Source organism: Podarcis cretensis, assembly GCF_951804945.1.
Source record: "Podarcis cretensis genome assembly, chromosome: 15".
NCBI classification, from domain to species: domain Eukaryota; kingdom Metazoa; phylum Chordata; class Lepidosauria; order Squamata; family Lacertidae; genus Podarcis; species Podarcis cretensis.
In genome coordinates, this window is record NC_137185.1 from 10213634 (window position 1) to 10226358 (window position 12725).

Below are 12725 nucleotides of genomic sequence, written 5' to 3' on the forward strand. Positions count from 1 at the left end.
CGTCCAGTGATTGAGAGAAGGAGAAGGTATGTCACCTCTTGATTTGTAACCTGAGGGATGTAACTTTCTGCTGGATGTAACATTTGACTTCAGTTTCATGCTGTGGTTTCTGTGGTTCCACTTGGCCTGAGACCTGTCACTCATGGTAGGAGGTGATGAAGCTGTGATGATTACCCATTCGGTGTTCTGAGAGAGCACACCTTGCGAGATGAGATCAAAGGGAGATGTGTGCCAGCACTAGCGATCTACAGCAGGGACCAGCTAGGTCAAAAGGGGAAATTCAGTTGCCGGCTATCTCACCATTTACCTCACAGGCATCATGCGATTGGTGGTGTATCATCCCGGAATATGAAAGCTCAATTTTAAAAACATGCATACCCCATCATTCCTAACCTATCACCTATGCAGCTAATCCTTTTTTAAAGAAGCCAAATAAATGACCATCACCATACTTTTGATAAATGAAATCCCTTGCAATTTTCAGTCTTGTGTTTTTTTCTTTTCTTTGGACAGGCATAAAACTATATAAATTTGCTATATTCAACCCCTGTGCCCCAATTCATCAGTTAATTGGGTTCTTACTATGAATAATTTTTCATAAATCTAACACAGCAGCAGTAAAATTTTCTGCATTTTCTATAGGGGTGTTTTGTACAGAATAGTCACTGCTGCAAAGTAGTAATGGATGTGTTTATAAATTGCCTCTTAGTCGTTGCACTGTGTCAGAAGAGCATTTAACCACATCGGCCAGTGGATTATTATTCTTTTCCTCCAAGAGCCCTGTTCTCAGCACAGACATATCACTATGGAAGTATATTGTGGGCACTTCCAGATGACCTGTCCATCGAACATTCATCCTGATTTGTTTGCAGGAAGATTAGACAACGATGCTCGCTATTTAATGAGCATTCTGTTTGATTTGTTTTCGGGAGGGTTAGATGTCATTGTGTCGAAGCAAGTGTTTATTATCCTACAATTTCCAGTGCACATTTTCTGTTGCAGAAAGCAAGATATTTTGGGGAAGCGGGTTTGTTGCATTCGACCTTCCAATCAACTGGAATTTCACAACCTGAATCTTCCAGTAGGTCGGTGATTCTCACTCGAAAATAGTGACAGTCTAGAAGTGCCCCGTATAACATGGTTTATATGTTCCATTGACCTGAATATAGCCTGCCTTGGGAAACACATGACAAAGGGCAGACCATAAACAAATACAAATAAATAAATAAATAAATACATAAATAGTATTAATTCTTAGTTCCTTACAGCTGAACTGTTCTTAAATTATGTATTGATTGGCACTCCCTCATTTCCACCTCATAGTTGTCCATAGTTGTCTGGTGGGGTAGAAGACAAGGAGCCCAAACAGTAGTGGGAGCAAAAGCCAATGACAAGCAGGGCCAACTAATTCTATTTTCGCCTCTGTCCTCATCCTCCTTTCTGAGTTCCACAAGGGCAACACTGAGACCGAGGAGGAGGAAGATGGCTGCCAGGATTGTTTGTAAGTAAGAATGCAGGCCTGTGAGGAATGGCTGAGGGCAGGCTGAGGTCGGTGGGGCAGTGCCCCATTTGCTCCAGTGGACTCATCCGCACAGCTCAGATGGAAAGTAGAGGCAGGGAAGGGGGGCATTAAAAGTGGCAGTTCTTCTGAGTTTTTGACAAATGATCTATCCACTTGATGATTTGTTGGTTGGGGTGTGCTGCTCCTAACTCCAAAGTTGCAGGCTGAATCCCATATGGGTCAGTTACATATTCCTGCATTGCATGGGGTTGGACTAGATGATCCTAAGGGTCATTTCCAACTCTACAATTCTATGATTCTATAAAGAGTTAAAAATCTGCAGTGTACTCTCTCATTCTCTCTCATACATACATACACTTGCTTTCAATTCCCTTAGCACGCAAACCAATAATGCATTACAGATTTATGTCACATTACAACAGGGCTTAATTTTATTTCGTTTTCAAGGTTCCGGAGCCGAAATCTAAGTGCAGCGATGCTCTGCTTATGGGTGCTACTGCCTGGTGCAATTCAGTGGTCAGGGAAATTTTACTGTGTATGCTTCATCAACCAAGCCACCATTAAAAGTACACAGAGTGAATGCATGTTGCGGTTGGGTCTTGTTACAAACACCAGTTTCCTAAAACAAACTCTGGGGTCCTATGCAATTTAATTCTGGAATTAGGAGCCATACCTCATTAGACCTTTGGTCAATCTATCTCAGTTATTGTCTATGCAGAGTGGCTGTGGCACTCCAAGGTTTCAGCTGATGGTCTTTCGCAGCCTTATCTGGAAATGGCAAGGATTGAACCTGGTATGCGCATGTTTGTAGGGCAGTATAATCAGAGCTTCTCCCCTAGCACTTTCCCAGGGCCTGTGGATTTCTTCTGGATGATACAGCTGTATTTAACATGTGAGCTACCAAGCACCTCCTATGCTAGCCTACTATGTACTTGGCTGCCAGTGCTAATGGATGAATCAACCACCAGTCCCATCAGCAAGAACATGTATTGGGATGGCACTAGTCATCACCCCAAAAGCATATTAAGTCTGCAATCCAATGTACTAGGGTTGCAATATTTCAAAAAGTGAAAATCCATACACAAAAACTACACTTCTGATATGGGTTGCCATATGTCCAGATTTCCCTGGATATTTCAGTGAGTTCCCCCTGGGCACAGGTCTGGGAAGTTGAGGACGTTTGTACACTTACTTGGGAGCAAGTTTCATTTAATTCAATGAAATTTGGGCCCTACCTGTTTTATACACTGGATGCAGTATCATAACACTTTAAACAGTCATGGTTTCCCAAAAGAGTATTCTGGGAGCCATAGTTTGTTAAGGGTATTGAATGCTGTTTTGTTGTTGTTTAGTCATTTAGTCGTGTCCGACTCTTCATGACCCCATGGACCAGAACATGCCAGGCACTCCTGTCTTCCACAGCCTCCTGCAGTTTGGTCAAACTCATGCTGGTAGCTTCAAGTACCTTGTCCAACCATCTTTGTCTTCTGTCATCCCCTTCTCCTTGTGCCCTCAATCTTTCCCAGCATCAGGGTCTTTTCCAGGGAGTCGTCTCTTCTCATAAGGTGGCCAAAGTATTGGAGCCTCAGCTTCAGGGTTTGTCCTTCTGGTGAGCACTCAGGGCTGATTCATGTTAGGAAACCCCTATTCCCCTTATAGAGGTACAATTAGCAGAGTGGTTTAACAGCCAATCCTTCTTCTCAGGGAACTCTGAGAACTGTAGCTCTTTGAAGGGACTGGGGGGGGGGTGTCTCCTAACAACTTCCAGCACTCTTAACAAACTACAGTCTCCAGGATTCATGGTTGTTTAAAGCCATTGGCTGCTGCTTTAAATGTATAGTCAGATATGATGTCAAAAATCACGATTATTTAAACATGAGCAACTATGCATGTAAGCTTGCGTGGATACAAAATACAAAATTGTGGGGTACAAATAAAATTCTCCAAGCTGTAGCAAATATATAACAAAGAAGTTCACCAAACAATGCAGAAAATATTTGATGAGAATTCCAAGATCATATCTCATTTCCTGCTTCTTCAGAATCAAATTGGAGAATAGCTTATGAATTGCAGCCATTAATCCTTTTAGCGGGAGAAATCCAATGTGGTGCTACATAAACATTCCATCTATGCAGGAATTTCTGGTTGCAGGGATGGCCTGCCCTTGAGGCAAGGTGAAGCAAAGACCTCAGGCAAGATCCATCGGGTAACAGATCAGGCCTCTGAGGAATGCATCACATGTAGATATTTATTCCCACCCGCCCCTTTGCTCCCAATGTAGATTTTCACACTTCCCTTTCTTCCTGATGTAGAAATTCACTTCATATTCACTGGCAAGGGAGGGGGTACCATATTGTGGTTTGCCTCAGATACCAAAATGTCTAGGACTGGAATGTTCTACCCCTGCACTCCCCCGAATCTATTCTAAGGTTTTTCCCTAACCCCCCGGAGCATATTTGAGGAAGGTGCAGACTATTCAGGGGTGAGAGAAGGGGTGAAAGTCCCATTTTACAAGTGGAAAATGTTGCACTGATGGGACAAGTTAGTTCATGGGTAGGCAAACTAAGGCCTGGGGGCTGGATCCTGCCCAATTGCCTTCTAAATCCGGCCCACGGACGGTCCGGGAATCAACGTGTTTTTACATGAGTAGAATGTGTGCTTTTATTTAAAATGCATCTCTGGGTTATTTTTGTGGGGCGTAGGAATTCGTTCATTTTTTCTTCTTCAAAATATAGTCCGGCCCACAAGGTCTGAGGGACAGTGGACTGCCCCCCTGCTGAAAAAGTTTGCGGACCCCTGATTAGTGCCCAAGGTAATCCACAATAAATAATAAACCTTATACCCATATAACATTTTTTTTTTATGGCATGTCATTATCACTTGGGTTCCTGTGGCTTTCTCTTTCATTCTGTTGCCCTCCCCCCCCCCCTCATTTTTTGGCTAATAATTCCTCTCACACTCACATTGCCCTCTTTTGCAAGAGGTTGCAGCCAAGTGCCTTTCAAGTATGAATTCTGCACAGAACAAGGCAGTGCAGCAGAACAGGCTGCTTGTGGTGGCGGCACACACCCTCTGTAGAAGGGGACAAAGGAGCTATTTTGTCACCTCTCCTTTCATGCTACTGATGTCTGCTTGTTCATGCAGAGATCATGGCCAGGTGCACTGTAGGCCGAATGCCTTTCAAGGTAAGAGTCTTAGCTCCTGCTCAGGCCCAAGAAGCAGGTCAGGTAACAATCTGTGTTTTGCCTCAGGCATTTCACTCCAGAAGAAAGAGGTGGCGGAAGAGCTGTCAGTTGCTTTATCTTAGCAGAGCTACAAGGCCTGCTCTCCCTGTATGACGGAGGGAACCAAGGGATGAATTATGGGAGGGGTGGAAGGAGGTCAGATAGAAGGAATGCCAAATGAATAGTTGCAGGAAGGTGCATTGTTTTAGGGATGGGAGACACACGTGAACCAGCTTCCATTTAAAGAAAACCTCACCCAATTCATACTTTCTGAAACAACAAACCAAAATACAGCGATCCTCCAGAAAATTCGCTCCCCTCTGAATTTTGCAGCACAGTTCTCCAGTCCAATAATAGGTAGAAAAAATGCATGCTGTAAACAGTGCGTATAAAGGAAAATGTTAGTGAAAATAACATACAAAAATGAATTAAATTACGGAAAAAACCACTTACAAAAATGTGTACATTTGTCAAAACTGCCAAAAAAAAAAAAAAAGTTTATTTGGAGAAAAGTAATGCCCAAACGCTGATGCATTTCCATAAGGGTTTTGTGAGCTAGTGTGGAAATGTAGAGAACTGAACTTCAAGCTTGGGGAAATGGTTAACTAAGAGATGCAAAATTGACAGTTTTGTCTGTCTCCAGCAAGCATGCAGAGCATTTGGTCCTCCAGATATTGTTTCAGGCAGGAGTCTCTCTTAGCCTTACCTAGGGATGAAGTGGATTGAACTTTGGACACCCCCCCCCCCTGCATAAAAAGTAGATGCACTGAACCACAGCCCTTCCCCAATTATTCAGCTTACCAGCTTGACAGGAAGGGAGTCTGAACTAAACAATTTGCTCTCCTCCCCTCTCTGCACACATGGACATTGACCTACACCTGCCCTGCTAAGGCTTTATGGGGAACAGCATTTTGGAGGAAATGGGAGGTTGGCACAGAGGGATTTATTTTCTAAGCCTGCTAAATTTCTACTAAAATGATGCTGATGGTTTTTGTGTGTGATGGTTTCTTTTTTAAAATAAATGAATAAATAGCAAATTGATATGGGAAATGTGGAGAACATGGAATCAAAGAAGCATATATTTGTACAGTTGGAATGGGATCCCAAGGGTTATCTTGTTCAATCCCCTGCAATGCTGATAGAAAAGAATGAGAAACTGGGAGAAACTGAAACTGAAAGGTTTATCCATCCTTACTCCAGGCCACGTGAGACTTTAAGGAAAGGGGGAATATAGTGTTTGGGAGGTGGGGTAAGGGGATGGTAAAAAAGGACCCCTGGATGATTAGGTCCAGTCAAAAGCGGCTATGGGGTTGCGGAGCTCATCTCACTATTCAGACTGAAGGAGCTGGTGTTTGTCCACAGACAGCTTTCTGGGTCATGCGCCCAGCATGACTAAACTGCTTCTAGTGCAACAGGACACCATGACGGAAACGAGAGTGCATGGAAATGCCATTTACCTTCCCACCGCAGCGGTACCTATTTATCTACTTGCACTGGCTTGCTTTTGAACTGCTAGGTTGGCAGGAGCTGGGACAGAGCAACAGGAGCTCACTCCATTGCAGGGATTCGAACAGCTGACCTTCTGATCAGGAAGCCCAAGAGACTCGGTGGTTTAGACCACAGTGCCACCCGCATAAGGGGATGAGGATCCATGGGGAACGGTGATTTTAGGGTTCAAACACTATGGGGCTTGGGAATTTCAGGAATTTAAAAGTGGGCCCCACACTTGAGCTAGGCTTTGTGTAGTTCCCAGACGACTTTTTCTGAATGTTGTCAGGGTCTTTAATTTCAACATCACAAAATGCAACTCCATTTCTTCTGTTAAATCTGAGGCTGAAGTAGCTTGGCAGATGGATAGATCTATTTAGATTACTGGGGCCTGACTTTTATTTACCGTGGATTCTGAGAATGCTGAGGATTATAGTCATTTTCAAAATCAGCCATGGCTATAAATTAGGTCTTTTGTTCTCTTTAATTAAACTCTGCATTCTGTGCTCATATAATCTGAGTGACAAAAAGGAATCGGCTGGAGGGTGGGTAGGTATTGAGACATCCTCACCTGATAGAAAAATTAAAATCGACCGGGGCAAATAAATTAAAATGGAGCTTGGGAACATGGCTTAAAATAATAATAATAGTTTGTGTGCTGTTTGAGTCATGTGTTAGAAGTTCTAACCAGTTTCTAAAATTACTTCTTCTTTTGAAGTGCTTAAATCAGGAAGCGAGTATTTCTAGGGTTTTTATGGAGGATGACCCCAGGGTCTCATGTTTATTATCGGCTCTTACATCTTAATTGATATGGGGCTTTGGAACATTTTCAAAATGTTCCGAGCTATAATTCATTGAGGGTGTCATGTAAAGCTTGGGGGGGGGGAGAGTACGGAACAGATGGCACACAGACCATGCTCATGACTGGGGAAATCGCAGGGACCAAGGTATCTTGCTGTTGTTGTTTACTGCGAGAGTCAAACGTTTCCTAAATTAGAACAGAATAGATATGCCTTTGTAAACATTGTGTGCATGGTTGCAATTGAAATTCTGTCTAAACACGAAATATGGCCAAGATAGATGAGATGAGGACTCAAAATGCCCAACTTCCCAGATTTCACCCTTCCCAACCCCCAGTAAATGTTTTTGGCATCCCACAATGGCATCAGGTTGGCCACTTCAAGACCAGGATGTTGGACCAAATGGCCCACTGGCCTGATCCTGCAGGTTAGTCATATCCTCTTATGCAAATGACACTTGCAGGTGCACATTTTTTTTTAACAGGGCAAATAGCAGACTCAGTTGGGGGGGGATGAAAACCCAGTGGCGAAGCTGCATGCTCTTACACTGGGGGCAGAGAGCAGATGGGGGCGTGGCTGGCACATGTCCCAGTGGTGTGGCACACCGCTCGTGGGGGCATGGCACCCAGTGCGGTGGGGGGTATGTGGCACGTTTCCGGGGGTGTGGCTGCAATGGTACCCCCTCCCCAATGGTGCTGGGAGCAGTGCACTCCCCCTGTCCCCCATTCCTTTGCCAGTGGAAAAACCTTCACATTATCACACCATATTTGAAAGCAGTGCCGGATTAAACCCTGCGGAGGCCCCTAGGCAGTCGAAATCTCAGGAAACCCCCTCGCAAATTCTCCTAATTTGTTTTTGATTCCAGCAGCAAACAATTTTAATAAACCAAGGGGCAGGCCCCCTAAAAAGTGTGGGGCCCATAGGCTGGTGCCTGCTCTGCCTATTTGGTAACCTGGCCTTGTTTGAAAGCTAAGATATTTGCCTAGGCACAACAAAAAAAGATCAGAATGAGATGTCATAGATTTATTCTTTATAGTCACAATATTTTGCACTGAATTAGGAGTATATATCAAATGAATCCTATGTATCAGCCTGACGGCTGACAGTTTAAATTAGACTTATGAATTAAAAATGCTCATGAAACGGTAGAACATCTTTAAGCAAAATGTGTCATTCATCACACCTCACAACAGACGTGTCTGATCTGGGAGTTGTGGAGAAGGATGGGGAAGGATGAAAAAGTGTCATGAATGCAACCTGGGATTGGAGGGGAGAGACACAGAGCACCAGAGATCTCAGTTAATTCCATCTGTTCAAGAGCCTTCAATCATACCACACATGCACACATGTTATTGTTTCCAAAGATTGTTGCTGCATCTAGCTGGGTGGCAAACATAGTGGTACAAAGGGAGGCAGGGAGGTAGAAGCTGGTGGAATTGCCACACTTGTTCTCGAGGAGCTGTAGAGGTTTCCACCCCAAAATGGCTCTGTCTCCGGAGTTCTCATATTCTGCTATGGACTTTCTTACACAACAATTAGGGATGGTAAAATATGTTGATTTTAGTTTCTCATCTCCTCACTCTTTAAATTCAGTTATCCTTATCAGTTATCCTTATCCCACATCAGTTTGTGAATTATTATTTTTAAAAGGTCTCTTAAAAGTTCATCAACATTTTAGTATGCATTGCTCCTAATATATACATTTGAATGCAATTTTGTCTAATATACACATTTTTGCAAAAGAAAACAAATCCCACAAATATAATGCATATGTGCAGTGCTTCTTTTCTATATAAAAAAATGTTTAGGGGTATTCTCACTCTTAAGAAAGAGTGAGACTTAAGACTTAAGACTTAAGTCTTAAGAAAGAAAGAAAGAAAGAAAGAAAGAAGACTTAAGAAAATCACCATTTTATAATTCATACAGTAAAGGGACAAAAGTACAAAGAACATGCATTATCTCATATTACACAGCTGACAGATCACAGTAACTTCCAGATTCGCATGAGGTTGTGTGCACTAACATCTTCCCAATTCCTCTGATGAAAAATAGTTAGCAATTCTCCTACTCATATTGAAATACTGCCCCTCAATGAAACCAAACTTTCACCATTAAAACACCACACATCCACATTCCACACTGCTTCACACATTAAACGCTCGCTTCCGTCTGGGACTCATGAAACACCGGGAAAGGAAATGAAGACGCCATCAGGGGTCGCAATGAAAATGATGATTCACCATGCTGGAGAAGAAACTATTTTTCTTATTTTAAAAAAGTTAGTTTCTTCTCCTGTTAGATTCACAAAACGTTTAGGGGTACGCATACCCCTGTGTCCCCCCAGAAAAAAGCACTGCATATGTGTATGTTATTTTCACTTATACACATTTTACACTATATGCACATTTTACACCAGTGTATGCACCCTTGTGCTCATTATTGTTGCTTTATTGAGCAAATTTTATATAATGCTTGATTATAAAAAAAACAACTACTCTTAAGTAGTTTAAAACAATGTTGACTGGAGATACTGTATATACTTGGAGAGGGAACTGTGTTGCAAAATCAAGGTATTGGTTAGATATTCCAAAGGATGACAGTGTCTGACTTCACTTCTTTCAGTAAGTGCAAATTAAATGTTTGCCTTTACATGTGAACTGAATCACATTTATCTCCCATCCTTAATGGCAACTAGGCAGAAGCCTTGATTGCATACATTCTGCTGGGTTACAAGGCTATGTGACCACAACCCACCATATTCAAGCCTTTGGGTGCCTCTGGACAAATGGGCACAGCACTCCTGTGAAATGCCATTTTATCTTCCAAAGAATGTTGTTTCCTTCACTTAGTCTTTCTCATTCATGCAGTTGCTATACATCTAGTGAATGTGAACTATTAGGCTTTCATACACGCAGAATGAAGGGAAAGTATTTTAGAAATGAAAATTATTGATTCATTGTGGACCGATAATCAGTTGACTAACCTTACTTGGAGATATTCTAAATGTTAAATATTGTACGTGCAGGGCTGATGGTTAAAGATAATAAGTTTAAAAAATGTGAATTAGAAATAACTAGGGAAATAATGCAGCAACAAAAATAACCTTTGGACACATCAGGAGCGGAGTGTGGGTATCCATTTTTTAGAAAATTTGTATTAAATTTGTTTTAATGTGGCTGATTTGGTAAAAAATTGGGGGGAAATCAATAAAAATGATTTAGCATAGAGTTGTTGTTCAAAATCATAATATTGTAAATGTAACAAAACTGACTTGGAGCTGTGAACATCATCGGAGGACCTTCTTCATGTGCCCCCTCCACAAGAGGTCCAGAGGGTAACAACATGAGAATGGGCTTTTTCAGTGGTGTCTTCCCATTTGTGGAATGCTCTCATCAGAGAGGCTTGCTTGACACCTTCATTCCATAGCTTTGGGCACCAGGCAAAAATGCTCTTCTATAAGCAGACCTTTGGAAGATTAAACCATCTATGGTATTTTATAGGTGTTTGTGGGAGGTGGGGTTATTGGTTGGTTGGTTTGTGTTTGTTTGTTTTTCATGTATTTTGTGTTCTCAGTTTGTATTTTTATGCTGTAAAGTGCCCTGTGATCTTCAGAGGAAGGCTGACATGTAAAATTAATACAGTAGTTCCTCGGTTGTCGGACATAATCCATTCCGGAAGACGGTTTGACTTCCGAAAGGTTTGACAACCGAGGTGCAAAGGACGGTCTCCAAAGTCGATGGAGAAAATTGAAGGGGGAAAAACCCAGCAGAAGTCATTCACCTTCTGAGGCGTTTTCGAAAACAGAAGCATTTACTTCTGGGTTTTCGGTGTTTGAAAACCAAAACATTTGGCTTCTGAGATGCTCGAAAGCCAAGGTACCACTGTATATAAATAATAAATAAATGTAATTAATAAAAAATAATAAGTATTGAAACACTTAAGGTAGGTTGAAAGCGTCCCAAAGATAAATGACTGCGTACTTCATATACCCACAAGATCTTCAGAGTCTTCCTTTGCAGAATCTTATCTGACACTGCAGTTGTGTGACGAAGGCCCCAAATCAGATTAATGGAAGCAATTTCTACCAATAATATGGGCAGTTGGGGGTGGGGGGGCTGGCTCCAGACCACGTTGGATGGATTGAGGCTGATTAAGAGGTGATATGAAAGCCATCTTCAGAGCTGGTAAATGATTGATTATACCATTTCTACCCAACAGCTGCACATCTACATGTTTGTTCCACATTCTCAAAGAATTATAAAAGCCTAGTGAATTCATGCTGAATTCATCCTCAGCAGGGATTATTCTCCTGTATGTTGAATAACAATTATGGTGCAACAGCCCCTTCTGGCAGTTTTACCTGGGATGGCAGCTGATTGCTCTGTAGTTTCCCGGACTTCTGCAAGGTACCTTTTGATTTCTTATGATATACTTAGATATTTTATTTTAAAAATCAACAATTTCATACTTGAGTTATCTAAGTACTTCCGAGGGAATGACACACTCTGGTGACTCGCAGCGTTTTGCTTTTCTTTCTTTTTTTAATTGTCATTTTGCTCTAACACACAATCTCTTGCCACCTCTGGTTTCTATACTTCGTCATTGGTACTCCCTGGACACAAAGACTCTAGGAGCTTAACAGCATATTTATTGTTAATATTTCATTTTGCTTCTCTTGCAATTTCTCTGGCTGCATTCAGAAGGTAATTTACTCCATCTTCCCAGTGTTTCCTTACATCTTAATTTCCATGTTTTATGCGACCTTTAACAGGACATAAAAGCTACTTCTGGAAGTCTAGTGGAATTTAGCAGATGTTTAGCATGCATTTCCTTGTTAATTGTTTCTGGAAAAAATCAATTTGCAACCTCGTTAAGTCAGAAAATCGGGGTGGGGGGTGAGTTCTGCACTGTAATTTCACACAACAAAATGTGGGCCTGTATGCTGCCATACAATTCTTTCCCACTGCTTACAATTTAGCATCACGTGGTCGTATATTGATCAAAAAGCCACGGTTCCATAGCACAACAAGTACTGAAAGGGACATTAGAAAGTGGGACAGAAGTGCTGGCATTATAATCAGGAAAACTAGCACAATAGTTTTCACAGCAGAATTGCACCTGCCATCTTTCTTCAGTGCTTCTTTGATATATAACTGTCACATCAATGGGCTTTCACTGCTATCCTGCTGTAATTTAATAGGGGAAATTGCTTTGCAAAGATGTAGTAGACACTGGGGGAAATCGCATACAAACATGCATGTATTAGGGAAAATGTCACTAAAATGCTGATGCATTTTAATGGGGACATTAAAATAAACAAATCACAAACTGGTGTGGAAGTGTGGAGTACTAGAAGTAAGACTATATAAAAGAGAAATGGAAATGAACAGATTCATTCATCCCTACACAAGAGTAAGGGTGCCTGGAGACTCCGGGTTTCTTTGACTGCAAGTTGTCCCTGAAACATCTTCATGATAGAAACATAAGACTGTAGGGTCAGAAGGAATCCAAAAGGTCATCTTGTCCAACTCTCAGCAATGCAGGAATCAAAGCTAAAGAATCATTGGCAGAGGGCCATCCAATGAAGGAGAGTCCACCATCTTCTAAGGTGGTCCATTCCACTGTCAAACAGCTCTTGCCATCAGAAAGTGATGAAGAATCTCATTTTGTGTCATTTTAATGTATTAGTTT

General features: G+C 41.8%; 1 protein-coding gene across 1 annotated transcript in view; it reads left to right on the forward strand.

Annotated features, from left to right (window-relative positions):
• The window catches only part of CALN1 (calneuron 1), a 140069-nt gene that overhangs the window by 15881 nt on the left and 111463 nt on the right, over nucleotides 1-12725 (forward strand). The gene's annotated exons all lie outside the window — the stretch shown is intronic.